Source organism: Thermobia domestica, chromosome 3 (assembly GCF_964235325.1).
Source record: "Thermobia domestica chromosome 3, izTheDome1.hap1.1, whole genome shotgun sequence".
Taxonomy (NCBI): Eukaryota; Metazoa; Arthropoda; class Insecta; order Zygentoma; family Lepismatidae; genus Thermobia; species Thermobia domestica.
Window position 1 is genome coordinate 141,874,344 of NC_137456.1, and position 26,725 is coordinate 141,901,068.

The window sequence follows — 26,725 nt, forward strand, 5'->3', positions numbered from 1 at the left end:
TGTCCTGTGTCCATTGATTTGTAATGTAAGCTCTATTTCTTTTTAATTTCCACCTATTTCATTTTCCAACCTCCTACAATTTACACGCTGACGAGTTGATTGCATACTTGAGAGAAAAAAATCGCAATCAAAAATTGACAAGAGCAAAACCTTGTCTTCAGCAAGGTGAGGATTAACTCTTTACAAAGAAGTCTTGGCCATGTTAAAGCAAATGAAATAACTGTAAGACATTTAAGCGACAAATAAGATAATTATAAAGAAAAAATTTTTCAAAGGGCCACTAAGGGATTAGTTTATACTGGAGAGTTTGTTATTAAAAATAATCTCCCAAAGAATACAAATATTATTATCTATATCAGGTGCGGATTATCTATATACTTTCGTAGGTCATTTCAGACAAAATTACAAAAGGTTCATTCAACATGTGGGATAAACCCATTGCTCTTAAGTTAATTACAAATTATTTCAAAGGTTAAAAGAATGAAGATAAAGACTAGGAATTATTTTGAAGCTAAACTGAGAGAAGAAATTATGTTAATTAGTTTTCTTTGACTGGTTCGTTGTTTGTAGGAATAATACACCAAACCCTTTTAAAAATATTACAATACAATTTTTGGAATTTATGCTTGTTCTGCTTATGTAAAATAGGGCTCAGGACATGTTTATTTAATAGTTACGTTGGTACAAATGCAATCCAAAGAGATACACTCATCCCTCGATCTTATAGAATGTCTATCCAGATATAGGAAGCAAAAGAGAGAATCTGTAGTAGGTGATTCAGTTTAAAAGTCCTGATTTTAAGTTTAGAAGGTAGAATTTACTGTATCAAAGTGCTTATCATAATGAATATTTACATTCTACAGTTATTTTACATTGTCAAATTGAATATTGTGTTTGATTAAAAGTACAGTGCTGTATTGTTTCTCTATCTTTCGTAACATAATTATGGATATTAGCAACTGCAGTCTTAGTGTTGGAAATTACGGATAATCGGTAATATCAGACCGATGTTTTCCAATTTGTATCCATTGAAACGGAAAAAGTCTTTTTTCTGACAAAAATTTTAATTGAAGTAACTTGAAATAATAGGAAAGACACAACAAACACATGTCAAAGTAAGCATGTGATGAAACTCAATTAGATAAAGAAATAAACGAGGAAGCCTTAAGGATTAGTGAAGAAAAAATGGATAAATGTCTTGTTCATATATTGAACCTAGCTTATAATACTAGTAAATGAAAATCGTGGCGAGGTTTAGAAGAAGCAGATGTATTGAAGTCCATCAGATTTCACATCAATGATAAAGTTCACACTTGCTTAGCAAATGTACACACATTACTTCTTCGTAGTACAGATACGTCTATTAATTAGGTACCTATGATGAATTTGAAGGATTTAGAACTATTTTAAATATTACTTCTGCTCATATTGTCTAACAAAACCAAACAAACCGACGGCAAATACTCTGTTCGTTCATAACCCAAATATACTGCAGTTTGCTGTGCAGAATGTCTCAGTTTGAATTCATAAAGCAAAATCCCTCGCAATTCTGTGTTCTTTATGGCGCACTTTCATATGACTCTATTAAACAACGCACTGCCTCCTGATTATCTGGGTACACAAGCTCATTTGCTGGACGTGTACGAGTTTGTGACAATAGACGCATAACCTTAGTCCATCCCCTGTGCCGTTTCGTTGAGGTGAGTTTCCCACCAAACTTCAAGAGAGGCATTTTATTCGCACCAACCTACACCAATTGGTAGATCTCATCAATATAAAGAAAATGTTCTCACGTGTAGATTTGAAGAAAATAGAGACAAACGATTTTATGAATCTTAAAAATTGATGGTATATAATAAACACGCTACCAATTAAGATGATACTGACACTGAAGCTTACCTTCATTAATCTTACCATCATGATCCTTGCAAGGCAAAATTATACAGAAGTTCATGATACATAGTACAAACGTAACATTAATTAGGCCTATTAAACTTTTTGTTTCAGTATAATATTCTCTAAAGATTTGGCATTTATTAATGAGTAGATAATATCAAGGTAAACGAAAATGGGTAAATCATCATGCATAATTTTCGAGAAAATACAGCAAAACACGCATACGCGGCCGCACATTGAGTGTAATGGTTTCAGCTGCATCCACATTAACAGCTATGGTCTTCATCTTTCCTAAAACAATTCATTCAGTTTTGAATATCTTTCATTTTCTGTACTCGGCTGATGTTGCACCATCATGTTCACTTCTGTTTAAAAGTTGATTTCTATGAACATAAATTTTGAAGGTGTCAGTGAAGAATTTAAAGCCATAGTGCCATTCAATAGAAGAGTGTCGTTATAAAATCTTATTACACTTAAGTAGTTTACATTGCAAAATATGCATTTTTACGCACTTAAATGCTGTCAGTTATTTGCTTGAATACATCTGTAGTTTACAGGTACGTGAATCCATGTGTGTAGTTTCTTTAAATATGTACACTCATGTCCAAAATTATTGTCGCATATCTATAAATATGTTGTTGTAGGAATATAATTCGATAACAAATTCACCCGGTATTTCTTATAATGTTAGTATGTGCATAATCATCAAAGACATGTATATTTCAATTTCATGTCAAAAGGGCTGTAAATAAGAACAATAAAACGAAAATAAAACTTTCTTGTCCATTTAGCAACATTTTGTTTTACTCTCCTAATTTTCGCGTTTATAATTATTTTCCTGTGAAATTTACCACAAGTATACATTTCCCGATTATACACACAGTATCAGTATTAAAAGTACTCTGCAAAATCATTATCAAATTATATTCTTATAAGAAGACAGTTATAGATATGCGACAATCATTTTTGACATGAGTGTACATACGCTTAGACTCGAATTTACCACTAGGCTCACTAGCCTCGGGCCTAGAAGTGCACGTTGGACATAAATTTAATAATCAGCACTAAAACGAATTGAGTTGAGTTGATTTTTAGTTTAGCGTCCCTTTCAGCAGCGAGGCTATATGAGACGTGGACCTAATGATTAACGTCGAATCCGAACCACATGAGCTCCCTCCGGGAATCGAACACGGGTCTCCCACGCCAAAGCGCACTAAAACGAAATTGCAGAAGCTGTATAATAATAATAATAATAAACATGATTAAAATATAAACGCATTTTCTTAATCTGTTTCAATTACTTTTATGATTTTAGTGTGATAAAGAAAAGAATCAAAATAATCATTTTGTATTACCATAGAAACATAAATTGCAGCAATCCAAATAATTATTCTAATAGTTTTAGTAATATTGAGAATTGACGATTCAGAATCCCGCTAACTGTGAAATTTGCGCTGTGATTCGTTTTTCTAGTGCTAAATGTGTGAAAGGGGCTGAAATTCATTATCAGATTAATGAAGTATATGGAGAAAACATTATAAGCAATGGAATGGTACTGAAATGGGTAAATGCCTTTTAAGATGTTCATGACAAGGAACGAAGTGGGCGACCTTCTGTCATTACTAAAGACTTGACATTACTGAAGACAGAAAGTCGACACTTTACGATTTTGTCGTTATCTGATAACTTTGTTCAAGTTTCAAAAAGTATTCAGCGACACAACTCAGAAGCATCAGGGTGGTGAACGCCACGACAACAACGATGAGATCAAAACAGCTGTGTTGCAGTGGTTGTCAAATCAGGCGGCAGACTTCTATGAGAATGGTATTGAAAAGCTTGTTGTACGATACGGTAAGTGCCTTAATATTGGTGGGAACTATGTAGATAAGTAGATTAAGGTACAGACTTTCATGTAAACAATAAAATTGTTACAAAAAGTATATTTTTAAGACATTCAAAACGGTGCTTACTTAAAAACACGCCTCGTATTTACTATATTACAGAACAAAATGAAAACTAATTTCTTTTATTACTGCGCTAGTGTATATTGTAGAAATAAAACTAAACATTCTCTCTAACATTACTTTAAAATACATAAATTTGTAACAATTTAAATCTTTCTTTACAACATATTCAAAATGAAACTTCATTAGTATTTACTTTTTAAAACAACGTTGAAACAAATTTATGTATAAATAAGTTATTGTTTAATTTTGTGTTGTGTTAAAATGTTGACCGTCAGGGTGACGGGCGGTAAATACCTTTCGGCCTAAGGGCGACAAAACACTAAATCCGGTTATTCATGAAATTAAATATGTGAAAGTGGCTGATATTCATTGTAAGATTAATGAAGTGCATGGAGAAAACATTATGTATTTGTTATATTTAACATGTTAGTATTTCAGTTTTATTCTGTCTAATCTGTTTCCACTCTAGACCCACATTATCAAAATTCTTCGCCCTTTATTCAAAAGCAAGTTTTTGTTGCTCTTTGTTGTCAATAGTAATTTGATAGATATTTTCTTCTTCTGGAATAGATCGTGTAGTTACTTTATGTGCTGTATATGTAAAAGAAATACACAATTAAACAGAATATTGTATCTGTCTTAGGTTGACTTTTCCTTAAAAAAATGAAACATATTTCCAACAGTGATACACGTGCTTCAACAGTGACGCACACATTACTTGTAGTAATTACTAGCCGACTATTTGCCTGCTTTAATTCGTATCGTCCCCACCACAACATGCTTATAATACTTTGAGTACCTATATATATATATATAATACGTGTGTGTAGGAAGAAGCGTGCGCTTGTTGTGTGTTGTGAGCTATGTTTTTACACGATAAGCTAGGCAACAGGTATCACGAACAGAGATCGGACTTTAAACGTAATAAGAATCACGCACAATTTGACACCAGAGTACAAGTCATGAGGTAAAGGAAAGGGCAAGAGAGGAACAGGGTAACGTGCTATGTAATTCTTAAGGCATTCAAATTATCCACTTCATGTAAAAAGTGATGGGGAAAAATGTTACTGATAAAACGATCGTGATGTTATATCATATGAGCAACCGAAACTCACGCAGAAAAAGACAGAATGCTCGTTGGAAACATGAGAAAATTTACAGTGTTTTGCTGCTATTATGGTCCTTGCATGCTGGAATCCCATACATCTCTCTTTCTGCACACTATATATATATATATATATATATATATATATATATATATATATATATATATATATATATATATATATGTAGACTTGAATAGTAATTATTAACATAATTGTTTCCTTTACATTTTTTCACCATACATATAACATTTTTTCGCCGTACATACAATATTTTTTCGCCATACAACAAAACTGGTAACAGATAGCGAGATCTTTTTAAAACGACTCTGCGTCTTAAGGTAACGCACCATGACTGTTCTGAGCACTGTACCGACACTGGAAGTGTATCAAATTTAATGTTACTTTCAATTTCAACACTGATTTTCACAGGACTGAAAGGTACAGTCCGCAGCAAAAAACCTGCGACATGAGCATGTAAATTTATTGTGAAACGGCGAAGTCTTTTGCTCCAAAATAAGTGTGCAGGGGAGGACGCTGAGGTTTCTCCTGGCGTGATTCGAGCCACTTAGACGTTATGTTGATTCCCTGGACTGTTACGCGTAGTTTCACAGTACACTTACATGCTCATGTTGCCTTTTTTTTTTTTTTTTTTTTTTTTGCTGCGGACTGTACAAGATTTCGAGATGCAATTTTCTGCAATTGATTCATTGTTCCAAGAATAGGGCCCATCGTCTTTACTAGCCCTCTATTCAAACCGAAAGTGGTTCAAATTAATTATTTTCAGTTTCAACACTTGTCGTCATAGAACAAAAATGGTTATAAATAGTGGCAAATGGTTTTCAGTAATCGATTCAGTGTCTCAAGAGAGCATATTGTCACAACATGCAACACTCTACCAAAAACAGAAAACCGGCTAACTACTGGTTTCAATTTGTAATAGTAAATTGCAACCGACTAACTACTCGTTGCAATTTACTACTACTTCAGGTTTGAATGCTGATATCTGTAGAGCAAAACCGGTAAGAGGTATCGAGTTGCAGATGTTTTGCAATCGACTCAGCTTCCTAAGAGTACCTCCCTTAACCCTCTATGGAATCCGGAAATGGTTCAAATTAACCACTTTCGTTTTCAACATTTATCGCCATAGAATTAAAACAGTAAACCAAAGCTAGTAATTGCTTTTTGATATGGAATCAGCGTCCGAGGAACAGGTTCTATCCTTTGATCTCATTAATTCATTGCGGTCAGTAGTTATATATGTATTAGTTCAAGTTTGAGTATTGAATTCCCCTAGTTTGTAAGTTCGCCGAAGCTTCACGTTGTGAACCGAAACTCACTTGTTTCTTCAAGTTCTTATTCCCTGCATCAAGACGTTTCTTAAATGTAATATCTCCCAATCTCAAGCAAGCAATAAAACTGTCTTCTTTTTACCAGATTACAAAAATTCATAAAATCTACAAGAATTAACATAATTATTACAATCACGGTCACGTGTTTATTCCCCCCCCCCCAAAAAAAAAACTTTACAACTAACAGGTTTCGGTGCCTTAATCAAGGTATTGTTTTCAAGATGCCGTCACTGGAAACACTGTAAATCTGATTGTACTGCAACAGATAGCTTAATATATATATATTTTTATTTTAAAAATACACTAGTATACTTATCACCTATTTGATATTTCTAAAGAGGAGATTAATCACTAGGATAGTCTATATCGAACGCAATATGGAAAACTTATTCTATCTTAGAATGAAAGTACGAAGGGTGATCCAAAAATAGTGATTACGAGTATATTATTGCAGCGGTTATGGTTTGAAGTTATATTTATTTTCCTACATAGTCTCCTAACTAGTAATGCATTATTTAAAAAATCCTTAATACCCTTAGAATCTTTGTCGTGACCCTTCCAAAATGCTTCTACAGCGGCCGTCACCTCGCTCTAATCTTAAAATCTCTTGCCCCTGAACATTTCCTTGAGACGGGAAAAGAAGAAAAATCACTGGGACATAGATCGGATGATTAAAGTGGGTGTTCGAGCAGTTTGAATCTCGGACGATAGCTGGTGACAGTTCTCACTTCCTTTATCTACACTTTCGTGTTGTCACCTCGACTGCTCGTATTAAACTAAATATACCTCCCAGAAATGATGACAGTTATATATATATATATATATATATATATATATATATATATATATATATATATATATATTATAAAAACTATTGAGGGCATAGGGAAACAAAAGTATTTTATTTAGATTTTATGTGTAATACAAATGTCCGAATATCATTATTTTTGGATCACCACTCATAGACCATTACTTGCTTAGTATTCATGTTAAATATATTACTGCGTATGTCTTTGATTTCTGAGTTGGATAGCTAAATAATTCCTACAAAAGTTCACTAATTACTATTTGAAACAAGAATTAGGAAGAAATACATGAAACAAACGTATTAAATGTTAAGTAAATTCAGCGTGTACAGTAAATTTTATTATAACTAATGAAAAATGTTTTTTTTTCTGGTGAGGAAAACTCATAACTAGAAATGATTATCTATAATTCAATTAAGTTAATGTAATGTCTGGATAATATAACGTTGTAACTCTTGCATTCCATTATGGTTGAAGTTGCCGCGAATAGGAACCAAGAGATCTCGAAGCGCATAATATTGCTGTGGAAACTGCAAATAGATTTCCCGGTGTTGACCCAGCACCGTAAACTGCATTGAAGTGTGATAAATCCATGTGTAGAAAGCTAGAAATAATATGCCTGTTATACAACATGTATACTCCCCATTACCTAGTTGAATACGCTTCATCTGGCTGGGCCCAGCAATAGCCATTCGTAAGCTGTAGACACAGAGAGTTGCGGAAATGATAAATATCTCAGTATATACAAATGAGTAAACAAATGTTGTGTATTCCTTTCGAAAGATTTGTTCTCGATTCACATTGTGATTTATTATAAGAACTATTTACTTGTAATTTTCATAAGTAAACTCGTCTCAAAGTAATCACTTAGTTATTTGAGCAAAAAAAGAAGAAGAAAAAACATTCAACAAAGTAAACAAAATTAAGTTGGATCATAAGCGGACACCCTACCTTATTTAGAAATTGTTTGCATTCTATGTAAAACACAAGGTATTAAGAGTATTTTTTATTTGCACTGTCTTACAGTTATTTCTTACGTAGTACATACCTGATAAACCCACTTTATAATAGAAACATTACACACATGTCAAAAACGAAGAACAGCAAGAAAAATTCAAGAAAATCAGCCAGAGAGCAATATTTTACTTCGTAAACCTTAAGAGAAACTTTGAATAAACCTAAGATGTTTAAGCTCAAGTTTCGATCCTGAACACTATATCATCGTCCAAAAACTTACATTATCTTGCACCTGTTGATCTTGAACCTTTTCTACTCGAGGTGCCTATCACTGAGCCAATGTGCTTACTGACAATGAACAGTTTGTGTAATAAAGGAAGTGAGTGATAATTGGATAACTCTTAAAAGTTTATGGACGAAAAGTTGTCTATACTTTCACATAACTTTTCATAACAGAGGTGATTAATTCATCATGTCTTACCTTGCTAAATATAAATTTTATGTAAACATTCGATCTTCCCAACATCAACTTATATATATGGATGAACACAGTTCCTTGTGAATTCAGAGAATCTGCTGAATACATTCTTATAATGCAGATAGTTCTTTCAAAATAGCTGATAACAATGGTTTGAATTCAAAAGTTTTAGTTGAATCACAGTTCTTATTTAGTTATTGTATTTTAACTTTCTACGTTATCTACATGGATTGATTCCAGTTTCGTTTTAATCCATAATTAAATAAATTTATTATCACTTGCTTTCCTTTCATTTGTGTATTAAATGTTACTTTAAGCAGAAATAACGTATGTATTACTCATCAGACGGTTCTCCATGATTACCTTGGTTATTTGTTTGCATTGAAGTTTAACATTCTTTTACAGAACACATTTTACTGAAAGTGTTCGACTTGTATCCGCACTATCATACTTGGATTTGGAATCAAGTGAATCTTTCCTGCACCAATGTAGCCATACATCCCTGCCATCCAAACGTAAATGACTTATCTATTTCTTTAAAAAAATCTGGTTTTCAGAAAAAAAAGATTTCTAACTAACTAAAGGCCGCAAATTTAGCTAACGCCACATGGTCATATGATTTGCTTGTTGTTAGTAACTTAATGTTGGCCAAATTTGCAAATACGACGTTTTTCCTTTGGACGGAATATTTTTATGTATTAGATATATACCCGAGTCAGAGTAGTTAAATCCAATTGTTTTACGTTTTCGATCAAAGTGGAAAATAGAAATGTGATATTATATTACATTAGATAAAGTCTTTTGTAATCTGGAAGAATACAGTTGAAGTGACTGCCTTGGAACGATTTTGTTGATCGTAAATGGTTTTAGTAACTAAGGTGGACATAACATGGCATTCTCGATCTCATCTATATTGGCCATCTGATTAGGCAACACTCATCATGACTATTTAAGAAAAACTTTGCATAATCAATTGATCAAGTAATCTTGAGGTTCAGTTCACACTCGTAAACTTAAGACAACAACTTAATAAAATTTTCCCTAAAGGAAACAGTGTTTACGTCTAGTTTAAATTGTACTATAACATAGACATAATATAAATCCATCACAGTATTTGTAGACTTACTAGATAAAATATTTTAATTTATTGTGAAAGAGAGACACCTTCGAGATATATATTGGCATCTAACAAGACTATATATTTTATATATTAATTTGTCGTTTCAGTTCTCATTTAAAAATATTACATAAATGTTTATTCAAAACGTCTAAATTTCTGCATTTTCATAACATTATACTAAATAATTCTTTTTTGTATTGTTCAACTATACTATGTAGTAGAAAATTGTACATTTTACATTTTTGTGATGATATTCTTCAAAGCTTTCATGACCGACAATAACAAAAGATAACAGCTTTATAATTGAGATTTATGCTATCTCTGTTTATGTCCAGTGGTATGAACAGGAAGATTCCTTCCAATGTATTTACATTCATACATGAAAGGCTTTTAAGAAGAAATTCTATGAATTTTATTTATTTATTTATTTATTTATTTAATTTCGTTATTGAAACCAACTACATATTAATAGTACATTTATTTGATACAATTCATATAAAATTCTCAACATTTATTTTACTTATTTTTTAAAGAGATATATCAAACTACGACGGAACTACAGTGTAGGGTTCTTTCTTTTAAAACGTACTTGAAAACGAATTTCGATTTCTAAAATGTAAGAATAAAAGAGTAAATACAAACAAGGAAAATCTAATCCCTTTTGTTTCGACAATGACATATCCATCTTTTCAAAGAACTCACAGAATTTCTCTAAATAATAGATGTATGTAGCACATTGCATCAAGCAAAATATAAGTAGAAAATTATAATATTGCAAGCTGTTCTTTTCAACAGAAATATTACACATTCAAATAATGAATGTTTGATATCATCAGCGACACTAGCAAGAACAACAATCCATTACTAGATAAAGGCCTATTTATGAAGATTCTCCAAGTCATTTATTTAATTATTTTCTTCGTTACCTCGTTGTATTTTTTGATTTTGTCACACAATTTTGAATATAGCGCTTCTGTGTTTATATCCACTCAAGCATTGAGTTTATCATGATCATTTCTACTTGAAAGATGTCAGGCATACTGCCACTTCAACATAATAATATCCTTTACTCACACTTTTGACTCATCTAATTATTTTCTATTTTTGCTGTAAATTGTAGCATATGAGTTCTCTAGGCTTTGTTCTCCAACTTTGCAGACGATAAACACCTTATACGTTCAGTGTCCGTATCTCTAATCCATATGTCAAAACAGGTAAAATGCATAAATTTATGAAACCTTATCATTTCATACATATCGACAATTTACTTATAATTATGAACTGTATCTATTCCTTCCGAATAAATTCCAGTCCACCTTAATAGCACGTTTGACAGTTTCTTCTTTCATGTTACCTTCCAATTAAAATTCCTCTCCCCACGTAAATGTAAGTTTTCACTTCTAATTTCATATCTTTAACTTATCCTCTTGACTTAGCTTGCGATAAAATGTAGTGGAAACACATCAGAGAGATGCACTACAAATGTTCCGTAGCTAATAAGAAAACGTGAGACATCAAGTGTGATGAGTAGTAACAACCGTGTGTTAGTCAGTCAAAAGAAGCAGTGATGTGAGTTAGGAAAAAAATTTGAAGCTCCATAACGATGTGTTTCGGAAAGAATGTGCGTGATGAGAAGAATGTGTGTGTTCCATAACGATAACGATGTGCGTGAATCAAGATTGAAGTGGTACATAGGGGCAGGACACAGCAATGTTATCAGGGAATTCGTGACGACCTCTTTGCCAAAATGAGGGAATCGTTTTTTAGGAAACACTGCGGCACGAGAGAATTTATCATGCTTGCCGTATAGCGGTTCCTGCAACACATCGACAAAGATTGACGCGCTGCTTATGTTCTATGCCTTCATACCTTCCACAACTGTGGCAGAAGGTGATAGGGATGGGACACGACTGCATTGATGGAACTTAAATGAGTGTTCACCTGTGCGTAAAGCCAGGCTGAAACTATAACAGTGTTGTCTTTACATTTTACCCACCCCTCATAGTTGTAATATCACTTCCCTTATTCATTTTCAACTCGACTTCCTTATTCACCAAGAAAAGTTTGCTATCATTTTCCAATTAAGTTCCAAGTAACGTATAATCCAGTGATATATTAACGTAACCTTCATACAAAGAAAACTAAATCAATTTGAATCGTAATTGTACGTGGAAGTCATTATCTCCGGTGTTCTATGAATAAGTTACAATAATCTTAAAACAAAAATCGTTAGTTTCCATAGTTTCCTAAACATCGTGATTCATTTTTATGCTATTTTTCTTAATTGGTTTCGAAAACTTATTAAATTAGTAATTGCAAACCAATAAGTACAGTCCAATTAGAAGTCAATCTACACGTAAAAAAAACGAAACTTGCCGGAATACGTAATTATTACTACTTGCGAGATATTGCTCACCAAAAAGTAGAAAAAAATGCGAGTTTAGACGACATGGCGTCATCAATATGGTCCCTGTCAGAATTTGTAAGGTAATCTTTATACCGACCTAACTTCTTAGAGGATAAAGAAGCGTAATTTTGGCACAAAATGCAAGGGAAATCTTTGTTTTCTTTTTAAGATCATACAGGTCAAATGTGAAATATATTAGCTGAAAATTGATAAAAGTCATTTTTTTCATCATTTGTTTTAACCTTTAAGTGTAAATATTCAAGTAATTATAAACTAATATTACACACTTTGCCAATGTGATAATAGGTAAAAAGATTCAAAAATCAGTTCAATACAACCAAATATGAGAATGTTATGTGAATTTTTTAATGTGAAATCTGTGGTTGTTCCATAGATTGTTTATTAATACCTTTTACGACAGATTTGAACTGGACGCTCCCCAGTTGCTCTTGATCCTGATATTTTCTATATTCTTTAAAGTTATTTTTCCCACGAAAGAAACAAGAATGACATGAGACAAACTTATATATAGAATACAATATTCCTGAGAACAGTGCTGGTAATAAGTGCAATTATGTTTTGATCAGACACAAAAACTATCATTCAAATATTTTCATAATGATCAAATGATTTATTCATCAAGGAAGAAAAAGATCTAAAAAAAAAAACAGAGTCGGCTTCATTAGACATGGTGGCTGCTATTTTCAAACTTGTAAAATTTTGTGTTATTTATCTAATTTGTTGTTTTTGAATGTTGGTATATTTGTGGCATCTTATACAATTAAATTCTACATGCCAAGTCGATATTGCACGACATCGCTATTTTCTCTGTAACAAACAATGTTCTAGCATACTCCATCCTATTTCTCCCTGCAGATTTTCCATAGCAAGTAAAGGTGATGTTGTGGACGTTATTGTAATAGTTCAAATACTCAGAAACTCATTGGGCTGGTGTCAGGGTCGTTAACAAGCAGAAAATCAATAGGAATAGCACAGCTTCTCCTATTCTGCTCCATGAATAATAAAGCTGGATGGATGACCCATGTGAATCCGTACTTGATTCTTGTTGGCTCCATACAAACGAAGGATAAATTGGCTGCATGATGGATTCCTGAAAATAAGGCATTCACCTTAACGTTTTTGAGCACATTACGAATTTCCAAACTCCTACACGTAACCGTGACCGGTGACAATGACGATTCGTGAGGAACTTTCTCTGCACTGGCGATAAAATTCGATATGCCCTATCTCAGGGGTGTTACAGTACGTAATTCCACGAATATACAATTAGGTGTGAGATAAGCCTAGACATAATTCAACATTACAGCCGTCTCTCACTTCGACCCACACTCACTCCGTCAAGTGTCTTTCGCCCAGTTTGCCACAATTTGTCTTACGTTCAGCAATGTAACGCGAAAGGAGGCTGTGAACACACACGGAGGTTGTGTCTGACAGTAGACTGTACCAGATTTAATTTCCAGGGCATGGGACATTGCAGTGGTTGATTATATTGTCTGCTAATCAACAAAGACCCACTAAGACTCTTAGCATCACTTTCACTAGTAAGTCTTTTGCTTTGTATATTTCTGCATGGACCCCATTTGTTCTGCCCGGAATCAACATCGTTTTTTTCAACATCGTTTCAACCTGCCCGAAATATCTGAAACCACGAGTTGCTGTGCTATGGTTCATTGTACATCCCCGTTTCTCATAACAAACGTCTTGATTTGCTGCCGCAACGTTATGCCCGAGTTCGAATTCATATAGTATCAATTCACGTTTCAGACGTTGTTGAGCACTCATACTCACTGCCAATAAACACTAATTGAAAATACTGATGGAAGACAGCCTCAGTGCTACTTACCACACTACCTCTTGAGCCAGTTTCACCTTGTACTTACGACCGATCACGGCGTACACATGAGACTACTTTTTGAGTTGAGGAAATATTGTAAAACTTATGGCGCGGACTTATATCATGACGAAAATCTTGATTGCATATATATAGGTAGAGCAATTTCTGTGTTACAAGTTACAACCCTTCCTAATATTACCTTTTCATATATTTTTCACAGATGGATATCAGGAATTAAATGATCATATCACGCATTTTAGGAAAAATAATGGCTTGTGTAAGTGAAAAGAAAATGAACACCTTGTCTTTTTTCTACCGGCTGAGTGATGTCACTATCTAGGTTTGGTAAGTAGATCAGGACCTATCATTGATCTGAATACATAGGAAATAATAAAAATAGCTTATTCCTTTAAGTTTGTACAAATACTTTGCAGTTATAACAGAGAAATGTTGGTTTTAGTGAATCTTCATGTATTAAAAAAAGCACTTGTTCACCGAGTCATTGTAATTGCTGTTGTAAATAAAGGCAAGAAACTACCATCTTCTCACTTGTATCTTTCTTCATTCTTGTATTTGCTCTTCCTTATTCCTGCTCTCCATTAAGAAACCCTAATCTTAGCCATTGCGTCAACTCACGGAAAAACTACAGCTCCCTACTATTGCTTACAACAAGATCATTGAAAAGCAAAAGCAAAAATGAAATCTTTCAGTTTTACGCCCCACATTTATGCCAGCTAAGCTAAAGGAGACGGTGATGATGAGGAATAAATGAAATGGTGGAATGAAGAAAGTGGGAGGAAATGGGAGAATCCGAGGAAATCCATGCACATGGTGTTCGTACACCACAAAGTTCACTTGGCAAGCTCAGGGTTTGAACTCGCACTCTCATGCACATGCACTCTACCACTGAGCCATTGCGGCCCCTAAAAAAGCAGAATCAAATATCAGCCAACACATAGAAAAGGAAACTTACGATTCTCCTTCAAAGCCTTTTGTTTGGAGCACATCGATGTACAATCACGAAAACAATTGAAATCTTTAATGCTGAACAATGATTCTATGGAGAACATCTTTCATGAAAGAGAACTTTGGTTCGTTTCCACTCTATCGCTAGGGGAAAGATTGATTCAGAGACTGAAGTCCCAGCTGACTACTATTAGACAACCCATATAGCGATGATGCTGAGGTTCGATTCCACAACATCTAAAGAAAGTTCTTCTTAGGTTATCAGGCGAGCCAACGTGTCATCTAACAGACAGGAGAATAGAGGTCCCTATCCCCAAGACTTGATTAACCCAGCTGGAGGCAAGGGGCTCTGTGGCCTCTGATGACTTTGAATAATACATTTCTCAGAAAGTACAATAGAAAAATTAAAGGTACACGTAGTTCTACGACATCAACCATGCCATGCATTACATGATACTATACCAAATGAAACTTTCCAAATTTATCATAACCTCATAAATTTATCCTATTATATAAATGTAACAAATAAAAAAATGAGTACATCAAAACTTTTTTTTCCTAGCTTTCGTCCTAGCGAAGTCCGTTTTTCAAATCCTGGAACGTAGTGGCTTAATTTTTCTGCCGGATTGGAACTTAATATTTTATCATTATATGAGACTGTAGAAAACTTCTATTCAACGAGAAAATATGATTCATGATTCTCAAGTACTTCATTAGATCTTCTTTTTTAAAACTGATTTATGCTCATTTATTAAGATGGTGAATGTAACAAAAAGAAGAAATTTCTTTCATTGGTCATTTTTATCTTATGATGATGATTTTATCTTGTATGATTCTTTTTAGACAGTCAGTTGAGATTTTGATCAGAGTGAAAGCCCCCGTTAACCTGGAGACCCGAGTCTACAGCCCCCGAAGCCCTGCCTATCCTCTTCACAGATTTGGTGAAACAATCAAATTTACCGCTTTCCCCAAATTTACAATTCTTACTCTCAAATGTATTTTTCTTACCACAACATTTACCATTTTAAAGTTTGATTACAACATTTTTCTTTACAAAATTATGTCAACCTCAAATATCCTCATCGGCACAATCTGAATCATCACATCCTCCTGTGGGCACTTTGCAGTAGAATTCCCCAGGAACATACGCAGGGGATGGATCCTGGGGGTTTCCCCGAAATTTCGACAATTGTGCAAATTTAGAATACTTTTTAGGGGCAATTTTAGGAATTTTAATATACAATACCCTCATATTGAGTTTGGACCCCCTTGAAATAAATTCCTGCGTACGCTACTGGAATTCCCATCATGGTATCTGCGAAGATCAGTACAGAAGCCGAAGAGAGCAGACAGAAGGTCATCTTTCAAAATGACTGTGGTACAATCCAATAGCGTAGCGTGGTATTCCGAAATGGGGATGCCAAAGTTACTCACTTGTGCGATACAATATTGCTGAAATCAGCAATACGATGGGAAATATAGGATTCCGAGGGGAAGTATAGGATTATAAAAAATTTAGGGGGCCAGGCCCCCTAATTGGTGGCCTAGTGAGGCATACAGAAGCAAATACGTGGATTATGCTAGAAGCCACTAAGCAATTGTCTCAGCTCCCTCTTGCCACTACCCTTGTGACGAGAAAACTCGGCTCCACTGTTGTATGAACTTTGTTTTCAGTATATTTCCCTTTATTTCTTTCTCGTGGGAAGCTTCTTTCTCCGCATACCAAACTTCAATCATTTCGTTTTTTAAATCTCTCTCTCTCTCTCTCTCTCTCTCTCTCTCTCTCTATATATATATATATATATATATATATATATATATATATATATATATATATATATATATATCGCCCCTAGAAATTTGTCATCTTGGGTCCGAAACTCAGACGCTTGTTCGTGAATATGGCGTGAGTGTATATCATTTGAAAATGCAAATAGAAAGCACTTAAAATAACTCAGGGGGCCTGTTTCTGTGTGTCTATTTCGTTGTCAGATATCCACATACTGAAGGACCCAAGCAATCTTTGCGAGGAGCGGGGAGTGCTGGCTCTCTTGTCCTACCAGATAGGTGACCGTGATTCTACAGAATGCCTTATAATTATGCTTGTGTGTGTGAACTCCCTCCAAGCGTTTCTAGCTACGCCACTGGGCATACTATGTATTTGTGATGAAGGTTAATGGTTTGCCTTTAATTACGATGCATTTAATTACGTCTAAAGCAAAACTATATTTATACTATTATTTATATAACCGATATACTTCAAAAAGGCATTGAACTAGCCATTTCTGTTTTGTTCTATTTCCTTGCAGTTAGACGTTCTGTACAGAAACTATAGGTTAGTTCAAAATAGAATAGATAGTGTTGGAAATACTTGAGAATATGCCAGCTTATATCTAAAGCAAAATATAAGTTGCAAGGAATGAGGAGGAGTAAGAAAGCAAGCAGTTGAACATGCGCATTCGACAGAAAGCAGACGAAAACCCCATTGCTTGTAGTAGGCCTGGATGCCCAAGGAACATAGCATACAACAACAGGAATGAATGAATGTGCATGTGAGTTACGCGCATGAGTAGGTCCTGCTTGTCAAAGTAAGGCGAGAAAGCGCATTCAGAAGATTGCAGTGGAAATATTTGTGATAATTACAAGCAAACAATTTATATATAATGAAATACGCACTTTTTCTTATTAACAGGGGATGCCGGGTATATCGGCGTTCCCTTATGCTACGCCGCTGGTACAATCATCATTTCTTTTAGCCCAGGGGTAAAATTGGATCTGAAATGGTGGGGGGACAGTAGGTAGCGGCACGCCGTTCCCTCTGCCTATCTTTGCCCATTGTAATATTTTAGGTACCGGGGGGATGCCGTACATACTTTTTTCAGGTGGGAGGACGGCGTCACCCTGCGTTGCCCCTCACTTTTACCCCTGTTTTAGCCATAATTCGCACTATATCTGTTTTCTTCTCATTAGATATTGCAAGTTTGCTTCATGTGCTAAACAAACACATCTCATCTCATCTCATTTGGCAAGCATTGTTCAATCCAATATCAATATTTCCTCCTTTCTCTCGCTGCTTTTGAGTACCGGTACCTTTCCGATATTTAGTTGACACCACAAGAATATATTTAGTAATACTGGAGTAAATCTATCGTATTTAGGCAATTTGTAGTTAGAAACACAGATACTTAGTAAGTGAAATGAAAATAAGTCTTTATTTTAATGTTTCCATATCAATGCCCTTTAGTCTAAAGAAGATGGATAACTTATGGAAGTGAGTGATTATGAAAACAATGGTGGCATGAGAAGAGAGAAGAAAGAGAAGGCCTTGATAAAACCCACGGACACGATGTTGTCCACCTCAAACTCTCATTAGCTTGGGTCGAACCAGCGACATCTCACATCAGAGGTGAGCGCTTTACTACTAAGCCAACATGACCCCTTACATGTATGAGTATTCAATTATATTTCCATCACTTTAAGTGAGCTGACACGCATGCAAAATACTAAAACATATTTCGTAAAGCTACGTAATCTACATATTTGTGAAGCATTGTAAACTTTAATGCTGAATATAAAGCGCGTCCAGACATCTAGAAATGAGATCTTTTCACTCTTTCACCTTTCACATGGCTCTTGCTGTTGCATATTTTATTTGTTTATTTCGCCGTCTGCTGTGTTCTTGTGTATGAGTGACTAGAACAGCAACAGTTTGTATGTATGCATGAACACACGAAACCGGAAGTCATAGGAAGCTAAGTTATTACCACGCAAGATCCATACACGAGTTGTAAAACTCTTTATAAGCAGTGTTTAAGCGATATACAATTCCCCTTTTACATTCTTTCTTTCTTTCCTTTTTTTTCAAAATGTTTTAAGTCAATACAGAAGACTCCAAGTTCAAACTAATTACTCCTTTCGTTTAGCTCTTTTATTGTTTTTGTTTTTCTTATTCTGGTTTATTTTTATCCTGGTGTAGGTGTAACTTAGCGTTGATAACCATTTTGGAATCGTTCATATATTCTGTTCACATGGTATGCTGAAATTATTTTTAATCAAAATGATCGCAAACTACGACAAAAAAAACATACATTAAGTATGCAAATTTACACGTAATAGAGTGTATTTTTGTACGTGAACTCGAAGCATTTCTTATAGATTTTGATCAATAATAACTAAAAATAGAGCTTAATTTAAATATGTCGTTACTATGAGTCAATAAACAGAGAACACCGTGTCTTCTGATTTGGAATATACAAAAAATGAATACTAATAAATAATATTTTGGGATTGTTTGGTTCAAATAGAATTACTCCCTAACCTGAAATACTTTGAACACTTTTTTCATGTTTTAAACACCTTTTGTTCTTTTTAAAAATATATATATATATATTTTTCCAACCCTGATAAGAAGCATATCTGATACTCTCTTGATTAACTCGACCTCTGGCATATAGAAAGAGTTTAGTCAAAATTAATACTTCGATGGACATTGACAATAATGCAAATGTGTTTTAAACATGTTTTAAAACACACAAGAAAATATGTTTTAAACATTTTGAACAGTTTAAAACTTGATTTTAAACATTTCAAAATCGTGTAATAACGTATTTATTAAGACTTTTTTTGCTCTTGCAACAGATCTTTTCATTTATTTTATTTTGGTTAAGACCACACTGTGTTGGGCACAGAATATTTCAGTATAGATTAGTACAGTAAAAGCTCTTTATTCGCGGGGTATATGTTCCATAAATAGGCCGCGAATACAGAAACCGTGAATAAGGAATGGTAATTTATATGGGATTATAGGGGATACGTTGCTAGGTGACAAAATAAAAAAAAACAAATACATATATTTAAAAAATCAGTTTACTGTAATTGAAGTTTTTGAGCATATTGATTAATTATTATCTTCAGGCTTAGGCAATGGTTTGAAGAATTTTGTAATTTTTTCTTGCTTGGCAGTTTTTAAAAGCTCCTTCAATTCAGACTGATATTCAGCAGTGGCATTAGCAATTTGCCTCTTAAAAATAAGACTTCGTTCCATAGAGGAATCAATTTTCATAAAGAAATCACAAAGCTCATTTGCCATTCTTAAACCTTCACTAAGATTTTTCAAATTAAATGTCACGTTTCCAGTGTTCGTTGAAGTCTCTTCTTCAATGGGCTGTGAATTTAACATTTCCTCCAAGTCGGGTTCAGTCAAATCTTCATCTTGCGATTCAAGCAATTCCTGAATGTCACTTGATTATATCTGTTCGAACCCATCTCGTCCTATTCCATTCGCAATTTCGGGTATGTTTGCAGTCAAAGTTTGAATTTGCACACATACTTCGTCATTTTCCGCAGTCAGGGCAGGCCACAGTTTTTTCCAGCATGACTTCAATGTGTGTGGCTTCAGTTCTTCCAATGATTCTTTTATGTTTACGATACATTTTGCTATGTCAAATTTCTTCCAGCATTCCATAACATTCATATCAGGATTACATTCCATATTATCCAATACGATTTTGAAGGTTCGTCTAATGTAATAGAGCTTAAAGGCCTGGATTATTCCTTGGTCCATAGGTTGAAGCAAAGCCGTTGTATTGGGAGGTAAAAATGTCACTTTTATATTTGGATGCATAGTTTCAAGTTCGCGAGGATGACCTGGTGCATTGTCCAAAACTAGAACTGCTTTAAAGTCTAAATTCTGTTTTTTCTTAAATAAGTTTTAACTTCAGAAACAAAACAATTCCGGAATCAGTCACAAAAAATAGCGCTTGTAACACACGCTTTCTTATTAGCACGCCAAAACACTGGCAGGTCGCCCTTGTTTTGATTTTTCAAATCCCGAGGATTTAACGATCTGTAAAGCATCAGTGGTTTAATGACACTATCTCCAGATGCATTAGAACATAGCAGCAGTGTAACTTTATCCTTTGCTGCCTTAAATCCAGGAGCAGACTTTTCGCTTTTAGAAATGAATGTTTAGTTTGGCATTCTCCTCCAAAACAGTGCAGTTTCGTCTGCATTAAATACTTACTCAGGTTTGTATCCTTCATCAGCTACTAAGTTTAAAAATTCTTCTGGATATCGTTCTGCTGCAGCAGTGTCTGCAGATGCAGCTTCTCCAACGATTTTAATGTTATGCAATGGTTGTCTCACCTTACATTTATTGAACCAACCTTCCAATGCTTGAAATCCTCCATCTGTACATTCACCATTACAACTACCATCAGGTTCTTTAAAATGAGCGTAAAGACGCTTTGCCTTCTCCCGGACCATTGGACCACTCAGGGGCACCCTTTTTTGGTTGCGGTCTTCGATCCATAATGACAACGCCACTTCCATTTTTTCTATTGCTGGATCACGAACAATTTTCGCTGACAGTGAAGTTGAAGCTCCAGACGACCATATTTTATCTTCGGATTTTTTTTATGGATCGTACAGTTGATTCGTTGACATTGAATGAGCGTGATATGTATGCAAACGACTCTCCAAGGCGTAAACGATCAAGCATTTCTATTTTCACTTTAAGCGGTATCACAGATTTTTTCGTGTCGAAACTCGTTTCTCATTTTCTTTAGTTGACATTACTGTATAAATTAGGAAGACAGCGGTAGAGACGCGTTACTCGATCACAAATTTTGTAACGAATGGAAAGACGAAACAATAAAACACGCAAATTGGCTTTTACCAAAGGACGGAACGTCTAATAATGTGGCGTCATTTAAAAAATACTTTATTCATTGAGTAATAAGGTTGCTTTCATTCTGTTTGTTTACATTCTGAAAAACACCGATCGCGGCGAAGGCGGCTTATGTCAAAGTCCGAACCAATACAGCGGCGATATCATTTAACAACATACTTTAGGCAAAGTTGTAATAAGGTCTATTTTACATTTTATTAGTCCATTTGACGGCGTTTACAAAGGATATTAGGTTGGATACCTATTGGAATCCTTTTTATTATTATGTATGTACGTACTGATTAGATCCGCGAATAAAGAAATCTTTAGCCGCGAATATAGGAATTGGGTCGCATTTTTTTTAATCCGCAAAAAGTGAAAACGCTAATGAAGGAAGCGCGAATAAGGAGCTTTTACTGTAATTATCAATTTATTTCATATCACGACCCCCTTTTATTACACCCTCTTGCCAGTGACTCTCGTAAGTACTTTCTTGGTTGTAACAAGCTTTTTAGGTACCGGTAGATTTTAAAACTACCTACTATAGAGATTTCACACAATGCATGACAAAACAAAAAGTCCTCCACCATGCTTGTGTGTTGAGAACGGGTGGTCTGACACATCAGATGGTGTTATCAAGCATCATGGAAGACATCTTTGCTTGGTATTCGAAATTTCAAATGCAGAAGGAGTCATGTTACATGTTTTAAGGCTAGAATTTTACCAGAGATACGGTTGTGCGGATATTTTAGCCCTAAAGCAAGTCATTTCGTAGTTACGTGATCTGAAAGTTTTTTAGTTATGCCTTTAGTGGTTAAGCTCGCGTTTCGTGGAGGCGGGTAAGATTGTTGTTGCAGAATGTGATTACTATTTCAGAACACTGATGCTAATAAAATTATTTTAAAATAATACATTTTCGAAAAGTAATGGTTGAAGCACATTTTATGTTGTGCTAACTTTAGAATATTTTCTGCAAGTCTATGTAATTGACTGTTTTTTGAGTCAATAATTTATTGAAGAAAGATAATATTTAAGGCGTTGAGGGCACAATGGAACCAAATCCAATTTCAGCTTTGCTCGGCAAATGAATTCTATTTCAAAACGTTATATCTTCGCAGTCAAGAGTCCGAAACAAATGTAATTAAAACTATGAGAAAAGGCGTGGGATAGCTTCATACGACAGCCGTTAGACAGGGGCGTCAGTGGGACTGGAGGACAACCGCCCCATCCCCCCTGAATTTCAGATTTTGGGGGCAGCAAGGCAGTTTTAGAAATCTTTTGATAAGTAAAGTCCTCCAACTAAACGAGCTTGAGGTACACCGAATAAATACAGAGAATATACAAATTGTATTAAAACTGGAAAGTTGCTTAGGCCCAATTTCCAGACTTTTAAGCAGGCCCGAAACTCAAAAGTAGAGCCACCTTTTGAATCCTTGGGCCAAACAATATACAAGAGAGTAATATAGGCCTTTAGCTTCTTAACACCAATGGAAATGGATTATAACTTATCAAAATCCGTAACGACTTCAATTTTTTTATATTGGACTTCGCTCATCAAAAGGTCTCTAAATCTGCATTAGTGCTCCCAAAATCTGAAATTCAGGGCAGGCTGGATGACCTCTAAACGAACGCCCCTCTCTAGCGGCAATCATATAAAATTCTAGATTGCATCTTGTCATATAGTTTTTCCTTTCTTTCATCTCGGATTCGTGGTTGTGAAAATATGACGTTTTCCGTTGGTGTATTCTTTTGGACACACCCTGCACTTATTTAACGAAATTATGCATCTTTGACTATGACATTTGGAGCTTGACTTGTCAATCATTCTCATGCTGCAGCGTAAACAATATAAATATCTTAAATTTATGAGCAAGGAGGGGGAAATTAGACCTCCTCCCCATTTCATCAAGGCCCTTGTCTAGCAGTTGTCGTATGAAACTCTAGTCCACACCTTTTCAAATGGTTTTTGTTTCAGTTATTTCGTACTCTTAGCTACGAAGATAATACGTTTGCTGAACAAAAGTGAGCCTTTTAAAAAATAGACTTGGATCCCTTGTGCTCTGAACGTTCCATATCTAAAAATATTTTATAAATCTGAGTTGTAGCCAAATTTATTCTACAACCCAAGTTTATTCGAAACGCATAAAATTAGTTTGTTTAGTTTGACTGATTATAATTTGCATCAGTAGCAAGTCTATATGAGACAGGGCTTGTCGTTAAAAGTGGGATTTGAACCACTAATTTTGAAATTTTACGTCGGATCACAGTCAAAATCTGTACAGCAAATTCCGACGTCTAGTGCCTCTACCCTCAAAATTTAATGTTAAAATACCGAAAATAGCGCTCTGTAGCGTGGTGCATACATACAGACAGACGAACAAATTGAGATCAAATTGTCGCAGACACTGACGTTCGGCACTGATGTTACAATAAGTAGCACGCTTTACTGATTAGTTAGGCGGGCGACTGTCATACCTTGCGCTTTCTCGCCTGGTTCCTTCATACAATTTATGCCAAAGTGTCAAGTTTCTAAAAAAAAAAAAAAAAAAAAAAAAAAAAATAGAACTGAGGTGGGGAAGAGTGCCGAAAAAAATTTCACAATATAATGCAAAAGAAACTGATGATACAAAATTAATTCTTACCTGAAGTTTTCAGTTGCATCTCAACAACAACACTGAAGTTAGAATCAACAGAAGCAATTTTCGAATCAACATTTACAATTTGTTTGGGTTTCCAGTTCTTTTTACAGAATTGCATTTTTCATAATGATTCTTCATTCTTTGAACTAAAATAACCATTTCTTTCTTACACATTTTGCAACGAGCTCGTATGGTCGTTTTCTTACCTGATGGAGTTTGAGTTACTTTAAAAAATTTGCTTCAAATGATGTACTTATTTCTTCTCGTAAAACTCATGTTAAACGATTCCAAGTTGTACGGAGATTGAAAACCAACAAGTACTGTGTCAACGAATGCCTGCGATATTTTAATTTCAGAACCGCAATTTAGCAAAACACCCTTTCTTTGTTTTCTGAATACAACAGAAAAACTTGTTTCCATGATAATTATTTTATTTATTTTTTAATATCAGTTTTACAAGTAGTCCAACCTTCGACTATAACACTTACTCGTAAGTTAACTTAGAAGAATTTAAACAATACAATATACGTTAAAAGTAAGGGGAAAGAAAGAGACAAAATAAATTGTAGATCACCACATTGACCTGCTGTAGCCACAAGAAATCAAAACATTCACACGGAAAGAAAATAGCCTTCTGAACGGGGAGCACTTTTTGACAATTTTTTTTATGAGATGTTTTTCTTTTTACAAAAACTATAATAAAAATAAATATATGTTTAAAACAAGTTTTAAAAATACACGTGTTTAAAACAAAATGTTTAAAACGTACACAAAATTTGTTTTAAACAAAATAAATTGTTTAATGTAAGTTTTAATCATTTGTTTCAAACATTTTGTTTTAAACAAAACAACCCTTATGATTCCCGATTTTACATCGACCTGAACTCTAATCAATCCGTTTATTTGTCTAAAAGAGCTATCAGTTCGGCAATAGGAAACACATTTCTAAAGATATTCGTGATTTACACCAAGCAATACAGCGGGATCCTAGTCATTTTAAGAAATGAAATGAAATGGAATCTTCAAATATTACGTCCCACGAGCATTCCGGCTAGCTACAGGAGACGGCGATGATGAGAAATTAATGAAATAACGGAATGAAGAAAGTGAGAGGAAACGGAAGAACCCGAGAAAACCGACGCACACGGTGTTTGTCCACCCCAAAGTTCACTTGGCGCTAGCTGGAATCGAACCAAGTACCCCATGCACTAGAGTTGAACACTTTACCACGTTAGTCATTTTAAAATTAAGCGTTTTTTAAATCTTGAATTTATGGCTGAAGGTGAAATGCACTTTCCAAATGGTTAAATTAGTGGAATCTCATTGACGGAGTGTGAAAAATCTCATTGACTACGATAACTAAAGATGTACGTAAATGTCTAGGAAAATTTAAGTGTGGTTCTCACAGACCTGGGTATGATAACAATGAAAGTGATATAGATATCTGAAGGTAAGAATAAAGAGATTAGAAGGAAATTATCTCTGTCTCTCAGAATGAACATGTCACACTTACCTCACCCTTTTGGTGTCATCTATTTCTTATACGAAAGGATACGATAGGGAAAAAGCTAATGCTGTAATGTGTTTAAGGGATTGTACGATTTCCCCGTTTCAAGTATCTTCCGTTGTATGTACGTTACAGTTGACTTTTCCGTATTACTGAACGCCTTGTCCTGGTGAATCATAACACAAAATGTGTCACTGTCATATACGGGTGTAATATCATGGCAGTACATTGGCTCCAAAATATTCGTCTGATAAGCAGAAAGAGATAGCGGAAGTAGCACGGCAGTAATTACTACGGATCAGACGAATAATGGTATTCGTTCTAAAGTTATTCCAGGAGTTCGTATATTCCATTGACTTTACGTTAACATTTTTGTCCACTCAGCATGGAATGGCTAAGTTTGCCGTAACCACCAACAACCATATTGCGCATGGATACAGTCATATATCCAGTCAGAACGACCTCTGAAATCTAAGGTCCTCTTTTTTCACACTTCGACAAATACATTCACGTCTCGTCTACAGTCCAACAACGTCCTCTTATCCACTGCAAGATAGCATTTGTACAGCTTTTGACTGATTCTCACTCCTCATGGTGAACAGATGTGAATCTTCCACTACTATGCACTTTATCATGGCGACAGAATGTTGTGTTGCTATTGTTTTGTGAAAATGTGATTTCTTACTTGTTGCAAGGAGCTCACTTTTTGCACCACATTCGGGGTACGCCCAGGCTTTCGATATCTATTGATGTTCAATAGTGGAGGGTCCAACAACAGAACGGATGCTGTTTTGTAGCGATTCAACACAGAGTTAATTCTTTTCATTTTGACACAGAAATATTTTGTCATCAGTGTCCGAAAAGGCACAAGTGTAACTTTTCCAAAAAAAGTCGTAATTTTCTAAACCATATCATCACTCTCGCACACAAACAGCTGGCTTCATTGTACGTCAATACACACTACTTTCGAACTATGTTCAGTAACTTGTCGGACGAATTCACGAC

General features: G+C 34.8%; 1 protein-coding gene across 1 annotated transcript in view; it reads right to left on the minus strand.

The window, feature by feature from the left end:
• rdgC (retinal degeneration C) overlaps positions 1-26,725 on the minus strand; it is an 857,557-nt gene that overhangs the window by 562,214 nt on the left and 268,618 nt on the right. The gene's annotated exons all lie outside the window — the stretch shown is intronic.